Genomic DNA, 13,535 nt, shown 5'->3' on the forward strand with positions numbered 1-13,535 from the left:
TGATCCTCTGCATCCTCCTGGCTCTTGTGGCAAAGCTAACAACCTGGCGGGTATCAGGCATGATTGTCCCTCATGAGCACCTTTAGCTTACTCAGCACTGCTCTTCCAAAACTGCTGCTCTAAATCAGATCCTACCCTTCCCTTGTCAGGACCTAACTGGCTTGCACTGCTGGGCAGTCCTTATATACAGGCTGCCCCAGCAAGCCACACCCTGATTGGCCCCTTAAAAGCCTCTGCCTGATTGGCCAGGGCTGTGTAGAGGCACCTTTCTGTCTGTTTTAAGCCCTTCTGGCCAGTGTAGAAGAGTCCCTCCCACCACAAGGAATAATTAGAAGTACAAAGTGTAAATTAAATGTGTGTGTGTTTCCTTCTGTTCTGAACTTGTTTCTTCTAGCCATTAACTCCTGTAAGGTGAAGATAGCTTCTGAAAAGAAGTCAGTATGCTGCAGATGTTTTTCAAGTAATTTAAATAAAAAAATAATTTTTGGCCCTTCTGCTGGCAATCCAAGAAATGTCTGTGCTCTGACACAGTAATGTTATTATATGAATCTTTGAAATAATGGTAGTCCTTGCTTTAGAGATATTGATAAATTGTAGTAAGAATGATGCAGGATGCATAGTGTAGTTATGTTGTAGAGTTCTCAGACCAAACTCTTCCCAAGCAAAAAATCTCATATTTGAAACATTATTTCAGATCAGACTGTACCTAACAATATACCTGTATTCATTGTATGAGCTAGATACCAATACTTTTCCTTTAAAATCTCAGTGGAGCTAGGAAATGGCAATTTCTTTTTTTATACGCATATAATTGCATATCTCACTTTATTTGCCAGTATGGAATTCATTATGCCGGTTGGACCCCCCTGGTCCAGCACCCTCAGGACCTGACTGGTCCCTGAATGAGGGAGTTTGCTTTACCATGAGAGGTCAATTTTGGCTCCCCACTTGGCTCCGGTCCTGGTCACCCCTCCCCTACCCCAGCCCTATTTGGGCTGCCTTTCTGCCACTGGCAGCCTTAGCCAGGTAGCTGACTTTGAGCAGTCCAGCCAGGTTCTCAGCTCTGCTGCCACCACAGACCTGGGGCTGCCCACTCCAGCTGGGCTCCCCACCACTAGCTCCACTGCTGCCAGCCCCGGCCACAGGTCCTCTTGCTACCCAATTCTTGGCCAGTGAGGCTCTCTGGCCCAAAGAACAGTTGCCAGACCAGGAAGTCACAAAGTTTAGAGATTCAACCTGTACAATAAAAGACTACTGTATATTTTAAAGAGTTTGTGGGTTTGTCTGTGTTCAAGAAATCCTCTTAAATGATAAGAGCTAAGATCACTAAATTTGGCATGCAGTTTCCTCTTATCATAACTTAAAGCAAGGTCAGGGTTTGGTAGTACTATGAAAATGGGATGTGCCTGGAATGGGATTGTTTCTCAACATTATACAGAAAAGAAACAAAATCACCAGGCAAGTGAAAGGGTTGGGGGTGTGTGATAGGCTCTCCGAAGCCTGCATTGAAGCCGGGGACAGCCCGGTCAGCCGTCCACCCAAGGAGCGGCAGCCGGCAAAGCCTCGAGGATGCGGCCGGCGGGCTTTAGGACTGCACCTCCGTTGGGCAGCCACAGCCCGCGGAAGCGGCAGCCTGCCAGATGGCCGGCATACGCCGGAGTGGAGGGACATGGAGGGGGTGGAGCGACGCCCTGTGATGTCTGGCGGCGGGCCATTTAAATCAGGCCTAGAAGAGAGCCGGGGGGAAGTATGGAGTCGAGCCCTTGCCTGGGCAGGCAAAGAGGCTTCCCTATGACCCGGCAGAGGGTGATTCCGTGGATCCTCCCTCTGGCGACCATGCCAGACCTGAGCAGGAAGGCAGAGCGGCGGTAAGACCCGGGGAACTCCCCCGCAAACTGGGACAGCCAGAGGGGGTTAGGAAGCAGCCCAGGGCAGCATGCTTTTGGCGCCCATGGGCTGGTGAGCTTCAGGTTGGATCCCCGTCGGCCAGGTAGGGGTGAACAACCCCCACCCTTAGGGACCTGGGTTGGGACCCAGTGAAGAGGGAGGGCCCGAGTCCCCCTAAACCCTCTCGGCATCTGCTGCGCGTAGCCGCCCCTCCGTCAGTCACACGGGCCATTATTGGCAGCCTTGGACCTGCCTAGGACTTTTGTTTTGAGATCCAAGGTCCCTTTGAGATACTTCTGCCCCGTAGACTGAACAGGCGGTGGGCTCACAGAGCCCCGTCCTCGGACTAGAGGGTGAGCGCTTGCACACATAGGGCTGCCTCTGAGGGGAAACAGAGACAGGCAGGGGGCTTGCAGGGCCCTGCCCTGGCCAGGGGCAGGTGCTCGTGCCCAGGAACCTGTCACAGGGTGCCCCACTCAAGAACTGCCCCAGCCTGAGCCTCCCCAGGTTCCCTTTAGGGAGCGTCGGGGGGAGGGGGAGGTAAACTCCTCAGACATTGCTGGCTGTTTCCCTTAAGAAAGTGCACAATTGCTGCATTCCTCACTCTGGCTGGCAGATGAACCTGGACCTGTCTCTGCCAGGGGATCTGCACCCCTCCTCTGGCTGTGCCCGCTGAAGCTGCAGCGGCTGTTGAGATGTTTAGATACTGAAATACTTTATGTTGGAACAGGTACTGTAATAACTCTATGGCTACGTCTACACTGGCATGATTTTCCGAAAATGCTTTTAACGGAAAAGTTTTCCGTTAAAAGCATTTTCAGAAAAGCACGTCTAGATTGGCAGGATGCTTTTCCGCAAAAGCACTTTTTGCGGAAAAGCGTCCGTGGCCAATCTAGACGCGGTTTCCCACAAAAAAGCCCCAATCGCCATTTTCGCTATCGGGGCTTTTTTGAAGAAAACCCTACTGTGCTGTTTACACTGGCCGTTTTGCGCAAAAGTCTTTCGGAAAAAGACTTTTGCCCAAACGAGAGCAGCATAGTATTTCCTGAAAAGCACTGACGATCTTACATGAGATCGTCAGTGCTCTTCCGAAAATTCAAGCGGCCAGTGTAGACAGCTGGCAAGTTTTTCCGCAAAATCAGATGATTTTGCGGAAAAACTTGCCAGTCTAGACACAGCCTATCAGTTTTATATCTTGCTTCAATAATTTATATTTAGTTTTATTTACATTTAATACATTTTGTGAGATGAATGTGTAATAATGGCCAACATGAAAATAATTTCATTGTTGAACTGATTTGACACTAAACACACAACTTCCAAAATATTTATTATTTGGAGATTCTTGTTCTGAGTGGTGTCTGGATGCAGTTTTATTTCACTATTCTGAAAAAGCACTTTTCCTATTTTTCTTTTTTAAATTTACATAATTGTTTCAACATGTTCTATATACCATGCAAAATTTCAGTACAGTATACATCTTTAGTAGAATACTCAGACAAATGAGGAGTACTGTTAAAGTAGCACTTTGCAACTTTGTGTATACTACTTTATTTTGCTACCATTACTCTGTTTACTTTGTGGGAAATTCTGCACCACTGCATACGTGCAGGATTCATGTCCAATGCAGAAAATACATTCTGCCCAAGAAATGCTTTAGTTTTACCTTTCGCCCACCCGAGGCTGGTGTGGTGCCAGAACAGCTGGCTGACTGGCAGTAACAGCCACCTGTCCATGGAGTCATGTTAGGAGTCAGAGTGAAGCTCATTATGTTGTTGGGGGAGGGATTAGACTGGGGTTCAGAAGGGCTAGTGGAGCAGAACTGGGGCCCAGGCCCAGGAACTAGTAGTCTGACAGCACTGAACTGGAGCTCAAGGGGGAGCATGCTCCAGAACAAGACAGGAGCCGATGTGCCTGACTTAATGGGAGAGGTTTAGTATGAGGGAGCCCCCCTCTTCAAAAAAAAGAAACAGTAACATACTTCATCCATGCACACCCAATAACCCTGCAGCTTGATTTCCAGGCTTCTTCCCATCTCCCTTAGCTCCTCCAATACCCCTGATTCCCCAAGCCTTTTGCACTGCTTCTGATGGGGTATGGGACATTCATTTAAACTAAACAAGGAAAAGAACACCAAGGAGTCTGGTGGCTCTTTAGAGACTAACAAGTTTATTAGGCTATTAGAGCATAAGCTTTTTGAGAGCTCCAACTCTCTGCAGCATCTAAGGAAGTAAGAAATAAAGCCAGAAAAGGGGGGGATGGGGAAAAGGACACAGAGACAGGAGTGTGACAACAGTGGTGATTAAAATCAGAATTGATGTGGCTCAACTCCAACAGTGGTGAGAAGGTGAGAGTACCTGAATGGGAAATTATTGTAATGAGAGAACTAGGGAGATGTGAATGTGTAACCATGTACATGGTTAACTAATGAGCGTAGGCTTATTTGTTAACGTTCATAGTTACGTTCAGGCTCCCGGTATGTGCAGGGAACCAGTTCCTGGCGCGCATCAGCTTTCGGGAAGCTGCCTACTGCCCCACGCTGCTGCCTCTAATGCAGAGCAACACTGGGAGCTGGAATGCTTAGGAAGTCAACTACCACCCTTTGTGTAACCACTGAAGTTTTCAGTGGTTACATGGTTACTTAATTACATGCATTTTAATATTTTTAGGGTGAACCACTCCATATGTTTATTTAGACCTTGGTTCAGGGTGTCAAATTTCCATATGTTACTTAAAGTTCTGTATTAGTATTCCTCAAAAGGAATTTATCAAAAGAAGTTGTTGAATTTTTTTGGTCTGTATTGTTAGACATTTTGGTAACTTTTTTCAAAATACCTGTCAGCAAGTATAGTTGAATCTGGCATAATTATGTTGTATTATTTTTGGCAAATAAAATATGCAGATTTTTTTCAGAATTTTAAATTATTGTGCACAGAATTTCTCCAGAAGCATTTGTTAGATGAGCACAGCTCTAGGAGTTTCTTCCTATATGAAACTTTCTAGCTAATGCAGAGACCTAAATGTGAAATTGGGGACAGGGTGAATTTGTGAGTCTCCCTGTGGGACCTAGGGGGGTCATAGACTATTACAAGATTTCCCTCCTTCATAATAGGTGTCTTTTTCAACTTTGATAATTATGTGGATAATGGTTGTTAGAAATAAAAAATAGAAAAAAGGATATCAATATTTTATGTAAAGCCTGTGCATCAGAGAACACAACAGCATGTAAATTGCTGATCTGAAATCTTAAAGAAGGCTGTAGTGTTGATTACTACAGTAAACAGCAGTTCACTCAAGATGGTGGGATAGGGTCAAATTAAGGATTTTATGATTTTTTGATCTTATTTTGATGCAGCATTTGATAAATCTGAGATGACTAATCATGGATTAATATAGATTATTCATTAGGACCTCTGTTTATCAGGCTTTATTTATAATTTGGATAATACAGTAATCACTTTTGCTGAGAAGGACATTACTGAGGGAAGGGATAATGAAACATGGGATATCTATAAACAGGGTGGAAAGTGCATGGGGGAGGACCCATGTGGAAAAACTATAGAAAAGGGCAAAACTGAGGAAAGATGCGAGAGCTGGGAAGAAATGACTTTCCCTTTCTACAAGAATTTCAGATTTGTTGAAAAAAAAATCCCATCCTGAATTGGGACTGTGGCGAGGTGGAGCAACTCCGCCACTATCCCTGCCAGTTATTGAGATGACATCCTCCCCTTTTAATTGTCCTTCCTACCTGGCAGTGAATGCAGGTGTAGCAGTTCAGGTATAAGTGGGCTCACATCACCTTGTTAACTCTTCCTGGCTCAGTCCCACTGGAATGGTATATACCCCACTGCACTGAAAAAATCTTGATAAGCTCTAGACGAGTACTGACCATGCTGGCCTTTGTTGATGTGATTTTAAAGATAAAAAGCTCCAGCTCTCATACAGCCATATCTGCAGCAACTGAATAAACAAATAAAAGAGCATAGAACGTAACTATAGACCCCAGCCTCAATAATTTACAGAAACACTCTGAAAACTTTCCCTTTGCACTGCTTTTTTTGTTTAATAGCTCTCAATTGGATACTTCTGTTGTACATACTTTGTCCTGCTTTATGCCCCTCTCCCCCGATTATGAACAAATAATTGTAAACCTTTAAAATAGTAGCAGCTGAATAAAGTTCTGAATTGCAATGAAAGTACATTCTCATAGGAGATAAGGGGAAGAGGGGGCAACATAAAAAAGAATTGCAAAGTGTTCTGAGTTCATCATTTTACATCAATATAATCCTTTTTGCTTGTTTTGTTATACCTTAGAAATAAGTTGTAGTGCGGCATTCTGTCAGCAGTACTAGAGTTAAGTGTCTGTCAGGGCTTTCCCTTTAACATCATTGTAGCCTCACATTTTCAGCATAATATCTCAGCTGTTTCAAATTTTGTTGGCCTAAATTTTACCATAAAAGTTTGAGGCTGGATGTAGTTTTCTGCTTTTTGTTTAAAAAATTTATTTGTTCTCTTCGCTTGAGTGGCCAAGAAATGTGAAACCTTCAAAATTTCAGTGACTGTTTCCAAATTATAGATCAATAATGTCCTGGCTTAAATATATAAAACTTGGCCAGGACTTAGTCAAGACCTCACAATTATGAACACCCATGTTCCAAACTGATCAGTCAACCACATACCTCATTTGGAACCACAAATATGAGTAAGCCAGCAGCAGAGCCAAAAAAAAAAAAAGGCAAATATAGTACAGTACTGTAAACTATTAAAAATAAAGGAAAAATATAGAAGATTGGACAAGATAAGGAAACTTTTCTATGCTTGTTTCATTTAAGACTGTTAAAAGTAGCCTTTTTTTCTCCTGCACAGTAAAGTTTCAAAGCTGTATTAAATCAATGTTAAACTGTACATTTTTTGAAAGAATAATCGTAATATTTTGTTCTGAGTTGTCCACATTTCAGAATTATGAACAGTCTCCATTCCAGAGGTGTTTGTGAAGTTCTGCTGTAGTTTGACCTATGCATGGCCTGCAAAATTATTTTAAGAAAACCAAAGATGCTATTTTAAATAGGTCTGATTAAGGAACTGTGTATATCTTGTTGTAAAGCTCATTATTCTTCAGCAGTGTTGATAACTAAATTGAAAGCAGGGCTGTTTAATAGGTCCATATCGACCAAAGAAGGTTTCAGAAAGGTTTCTGAACCTGTGTAAATAGCATTTGCACAGCTTTGCTTTTCATACTCAGTTCACTTTCAGTGACACCTTCCCCTCCCCCTGCCCTCGCCCTCCAGGACCTGCCCTTTCACTGTGGTAGGGCCCAATAGCTTATTTCACCATTCCACCAGCAAGGTTTTCAGGAGTAATTCTCAATTCTTACAGGATCTTTGCAGAATAGGGTACCTCTGGCCAGCCTCTCACCAAAATAAAGCAACAGGATTGGGGACACACTTCAGAGCCTAGAATCCTAAGGCTGGAAGAGACCTCAGGAGGTCTTCAAATCCAACCCCTTGCCCAAAGCAGAACCAACCTCAACTAAATCATCCCAGCCAGGACCTTGTCAAGCCAGGACTTAAAAACTTCTAGGGACGGAGATTCCACCACCTCTCTAGGTAACCCATTCCAGTGCTTCACCACCCTCTTTTCCTAATATCCAACCTAGACTTCCTCCACTGCAGCTTAAAACCATTGCTCCTCATTCTGTCATCTGACAACAGCTTCTCTCCATCCTCTTTGGAACTCCCCTTAAGATAGTTGAAGGCTACTATTAAATCTCTCCTCACTCTTCTCTTCAATATACTAAACAAGCCCAAATCCCTCAGCCTCTCCTCGTAAGTCATGTGCTCCAGCCCCCTAATCATTTTTGTTGCCCATCCTTTCTGTAATAGGCGGCCCAGAACTGGATGCAGTACTCCAGATGTGGCCTCACCAGTGCCAAATAAAGGGGAATAATCAATTCCCTAGATCTACTAGCAGTGCTCTTACTAACGCACCTCAATGTGTCATTAGCCTCCTTGGCTACAAGGGCACACTGTTGACTCATTTCCAGCTTTTCATCCACTGTAATCTCCAGGTCCTTGTCTGAACAACTGCTGCTTAGCTAGTCAGCCCCCAACCAGTAGCAGGGCTTGGGATTCTTCCATCCCAAGTGCAGGACTCTGCACTTGTCCTTGTTGAAACTCATCAGATTTCTTGTGGCCCAATCCTCCAATTTGTCTAGGTCATTCTGGACCCTATCTCTGCCCTCCAACGTATCTACCTCTCCCCCTAGCTTAGTGTCATTTACAAACTTGCTGAGGGTGCAATCCATCCCCTCATCCAGGTCATTAATAAAGTTATTGAACAAAACTGGCACCAGAACTGGCATTATGGGAGATCCAGTGCTAGAGCACCTACAAAAAAAAAGTAGGTGATCAGCACCCACTAGGCATGGGGACTTAGGAGAGTGGGGCATGAAGAGGCAGAGGAAGGGCAAGGCTTTGGTAGAGGGTTTGGAGTGAGGCAGAGCCTTGGGGTGGACCATGGGCGGAAAAAAAGAAAAACTCAGTGCCTATGCTTCAGAGTGTTCCCTAGTGAGTATAGACTATATCTGCAGCAAAATCAGCAGAGCTGGTGGCTCCTAGCAGAGGAGAGAAATGCTTCTCTTTTCCTAATGACCTAATGGTGGAAGGGCCAAGAGAGGACAAAAGGGAGTGACTTCAGCCTCAGGAGAAGCCCAACAGAAGAGAGATTCCCTGAGCAGATCTAAGAAGAGGGTTTCTCAGAGCATGGAACTAATAGTATCTGGGGCCACCTAGTAGAGGTGTTTAATTTTTTTGGTGTAAGCTTCTGAGAAGGGACTGTGTAGGTGCCAGCTCCTGTGACTATTTTGCATTTGTCATTGTGTACTAGTCATCCAACAGCTCAATAAAACTAGTATCCTTAACTTGCTGCTTTTTGCTTGGCATGTTGGGATCTTACGATAGTATCTGAAAAGGTAATCTTAAATATCCTTAAATGTGGCATTACTGAGACTCAGCAGCAATTAGTTCTGGCAAAGGGGAAAGGGCGGGTGCACAAGGAGCTTCCCCACTTTTCTGCCACCTGCTTTGGGGTTGGCTACTATTAGAGTTCTTGTATTTCCTTGAGTAGAGACTTCTCTCTTTTAGGCCTGATCTGCTTAAAGGGTAAAGTCGACGTAAGATATGCAACTTCAGCTATGCTAATTATGTAGCTGGAGTCGAAGTATCTTAAATCGAGTTTTGGTGCCATCCACACAGCGGGAGGTCGACAGGAGCACAGACTCCTGTCAACTTCCATTACTCCTCATGAGAAACAAGACTACCGGTGCCAATGGGAGCGCCCTCTCAGTTCGAATTAGTGAGTCTTCACTAGACGCACCAACTTGAACTTTGGAAGATCGGCCATGGCAGTGTCAATCTTCTCAATAGGATAGAAAGCCCTTTGTGGCCTCTGGGGCATTAGTCACACTTCTGTGCTAGTAGTCCTGTTCTCTAGCTGGGCATGCATGGGGCCACATGCCTCTCCCCCAGCAACGGAGTAGCAGTAGACGTTTGCTCTCTGTTCATCAGAGGGACCTGGGCATCATGTCTTCCATTCCTCTCCCAACACAAAGCTATGGCTTAGAAGTCACAACAAAGTCACAACAAAGTCTTTAATATGGTTATTTTAATAGTTTATTCGGGTTTTGATGCAAATTGTTAATTTACAGTATAATTCCATATTGCTTCCACTTAAATATTGAACTAATTCAGGATGATGATAGTTATTTCAGTGAATACCAACCTAGCTTATAGCAATTGCTTTGCTTAGTTTAGGGCAGTGGTCATCAACCAGTAGAGCGGGATCTACTGGTAGATCTTGGAGCCTCTGACAGGTGATCCTGACTGGTTTGGCCAGGAAGCTATCAAGCACTGGCACTTCAGCTGCCTCTCCACCCACTGTCATGCTGCCCCTGCCCTCTGCCCTCTGCCTTGAAGCTACCCCCCTGGGAGCCTCCGTCTTGCTGTGCAGGGTGTAGGAGGGATGATGTAAGGTGATGAGTTAACTGTGTTATAACTGTTTATAATAGAACTGTCATAGCTATAAGAAGAATTGAGAATTATATGAGGCCAAGATTTTCAAAGATGAATGTGTAAATTTAGGCTCCTAGGAGTAGAATATTAAAGGCACCAGTAACAATTAGGTGCCTGACTCTCATTGAGTTTGAATGGAAATTTGCCACTAATTACCGTGCATACCTTTGACATTCTCCCCCTGTGGTCCCTGTTTAGGCACCTAAAGAAGTATCAAGCATCCATAAGCTCCCATTGACTTCAGTTGGGACGGGAGCGGCATAATGACCAGCACCTCTTACCATCAGGTCAGTTATTTAGATGCCTAAATATGGGTCTAACTTTAAGTATGTCTTCCCAAATCTTGGCTTATATTTTTGAGGCACTGAACCCCATAGTATATATGTGCCAGAGGCATGTTTGTGTTCATATTCATGCAAGAGAGTTCCATAGATAAATCTCATTTTTAAGTAGTGATATGACTAACAGATCAGCATTTTTTAGTTCATTTGTAACACTATACAATAGCAATAGCAACTGTTGTCATTCACATATTATCTGTTTTGATGACAGAAGGTTAACTATCCAATAGACATGTTCCATTCTGGTAAGGAATTTTTTAAAAATTCAAGACCTTTGTGAAGCTGCTGAAAATTATGTAGATGAAAAACGGCACCAAGAATCACTGCCAGGTGTATCTAAGTGTAGCTACTTTTTCTGGTGCAATTTTTGTATGCAAGGTCATCCTTCTGGTGCTACCTTAGAAACTGGCCTTATCCTATAGAGGACATTGAATGATAACACTGCAAGTCAGCTGACTGCTGTGTCACAGAGCTGCTGCTTTCTACATTATCGCAACTGCCAGAGCTCTTAGTGCTGCAGTTTTCTAGTCGCAGTGCGGCAAAGCAGACGCATAGAACTAGGCACAAAGCAACATCGATGTTTTTTATTCTTCATTCTTTTTTGTATGAGGGAAATTTACTTTTGTTAGCATAAGAGCAGACGTACAGCCTGGATGTGCACGTTGGCTTCGTTTTCAGCTGAGCAGCTACTGCTCAGAGCCTGATACCCAAATTGCCTCTGATGAAGAACAACTGGTTTCCCACCTTGTGTACGATTAGTTTCTTACACCACGGTGATATACCTGCAAGAACAGGACAAAGGAGGCGGCACTTCTTACTATCTGATTGGGGCCTTTGCAGCCACTTGACTGCTGAAGCTGTCTAAACGAGCTAAGGGTGACATAATATTGGCATTATAGATTGATGTAAGAAACCGTAGCAGTTAGAGCAAAGCTCAAACAAGAAACCAGACTCACTGACCTAAATCAATCCCAGTCCTTGTGGATACAGGGCAGCAGTCGACTAGCAATGACACAACCAGCCATCAAGTGGAGAGTCTCTGGGATTGCAATCTGTGTCACTTGGAGCCTGTGAGAATGAAACACTCCACTTTCGGTTATTCAGTTGCTTTTCCTTTTTCTTTCTTTCCCTGTAAACAGCTATTAATTGTGCTTGGTCTCTAAGTGTATATTTGTATGGATTAGTCTTGTCTGTATTGCAGTCCTTATCTGCTCTTGCTGGAAATCAGGGTAGTAAGTCAGTCTGCTTTAACAGTTGTTTCTTTCTGCGTGATGCTATGCAGCTAGAATGGGTTACACTGACAACAAAGGAAGGAAGCACAAAGCATCACTTTATCTTCTGGGCTGTTACAGGAACATAACTCTTTTTTTTCGATATGATGCCGCCCTCTCCTTCTTTTCTGTTGTTTTTTTTTTAATTCATCTAATCGAAGAGCCTAACAGACAATCATCATGGATGTGGTTTTTAATGATTTGGAAAAAGACAGCCTGTGGAGACTGTGATTTGAGACAGCAACACATTTAGGTTATTGCCAATTTGAAATACTTGGTTTGTGAAGCAGAGCCCTAAGGGACAAGCTCAGTAACTGAGAGAAAGATCGTAGATAAAGAAATAAAAATGACAAGCGTAATGGAGGTTCTGCAAAAGAGACTGTCAGAGAATCAGTTCATGGATGGCAATTTCACCAGTCTGAAACTGAATAATTCATAGAATGAAATTACCCTGCTTTCACCTTTCCATTTAAATCGGCATGATCTGAATCTCTAATAAATTTTCAAGATAAAGTAAAATGCCAATTTGAACCTGAAGAGCTTTTAAAACCAGATGCTACATTCTGAATCTTTCGTTACCTTTCACAATTTTCCTGTGAGAATCGCACTTCATCACGAAGCACCATTACCAGTGAAAATTACTGTGATTACAATAGCAACAATAGCATATCATCAGATGATCTCTAATTTTCCTAATTTGCTAAGGCTGACGGTGTGGTTTTAATGCCCATCGTGTGTCATCATGTCTGGTATGGATCAGTATCACACTGGAGCAAAAATGTCTTAGTATATGCTTCATTCTTCGGTACTTTTAACTTTGAAAATCTATATACAGTGTTAAAAATATGCGTTGTAAGTCTGTTTTAAGGTATGAGTGATTCTCCATGATTTTGTTTAGTTCCTAGGTACTGGTTGGCATTATGTTACTAATTTGTTTATACCGTTTTCTTTTGCACAAAGACTGCAGCAAATGATTAACAGTGTGGCGAATTTGCACTGTGAAAGCAGTAGCAGTGTTTTCATAGATGAAGCCAATATGAGTTTTATGCCTTATTTGAATAGCTACCTGTTTTCAGGTTAGAAATCCTTTTCTGGTATTGGTGGTCATGGTTGCATTACTTAACAAGTATTTGCTTTTTTAAATGAACACCATTGCCAGTAAAAATAAATGAGTGCAGCACTAACAAGATTTATTCCCCTCTTCAGCAATTAAACTATGATTATGTGCATGCACTGAAAAATGCGTGTTTGATCATTGGAAATCTCTTACTGAAAATAACAACAAACTGGGAAACACAGTGCTTCTGAATCTGTTCTCATTACGTCTTCAGAAGCTGTTGTGGTAGCAAATCTTCGCTTGGGAACTGGCCATAATTTTGTACAGCGGGATGCATGACTTCTGAAACAATAGGTACATTTATACAGTATGTCGGTTCCTACAGCTAGGATACAGGAGAGCATTTTAATGTGTATTTTGAGATAGATTCCTTATAATTTGATGCTAGGAATGAGAGGGAGGTACAGAAGTTTAGTAATATGTATTGTTTATGGAGGTAGTTTTGGGATTTTTTTTGTATATGTGTTTGACTTATAGACCTCAGTTTTTTGTTTTTCATTCTACCACCAGGTCTGTTTTATCATCAGAAGATATTTTTGGATGATAAGAAGGTAAGTATTTCTGCTTATTTCCATGACGCTGTAATATTTTCTGCCTAATTTAATTTTTGGGAAAATGCACGTTTCTGTTGTGTGTTTATATAGCCCATTATTGCCTCATGGTATATTTTACAAAATAAATTTAGCATTTGTTTTTAATGAAACTAAACAAAGTAGATTTTAAAATAAAAACTGGTGTTTCTTAGTCAAAGTACATTTTTTAAAAATTGCTATAGAAGACAAGACTTTTTTTTACATTGCACCTTTGCTCTTAAACATTTATTTAATAAGGATGTGCAAGATTTCATTAT

At 42.6% G+C, this 13,535-nt stretch overlaps 1 long non-coding RNA gene across 3 annotated transcripts in view; it reads left to right on the forward strand.

Annotated features, from left to right (window-relative positions):
- The window catches only part of LOC102448719 (uncharacterized), a 99,339-nt gene that overhangs the window by 15,972 nt on the left and 69,832 nt on the right, over positions 1-13,535 (forward strand). For all 3 annotated transcript variants that reach the window (XR_016348833.1, XR_016348835.1, XR_016348834.1), the window contains exons 2-3: positions 10,155-10,243; positions 13,196-13,236. This is a non-coding gene — a long non-coding RNA (uncharacterized LOC102448719). The remainder of the gene's footprint in view (positions 1-10,154; positions 10,244-13,195; positions 13,237-13,535) is intronic.

Source organism: Pelodiscus sinensis, chromosome 2 (genome assembly GCF_052426305.1).
Source record: "Pelodiscus sinensis isolate ZL-2025 chromosome 2, ASM5242630v1, whole genome shotgun sequence".
Lineage (NCBI taxonomy): Eukaryota > Metazoa > Chordata > Testudines > Trionychidae > Pelodiscus > Pelodiscus sinensis.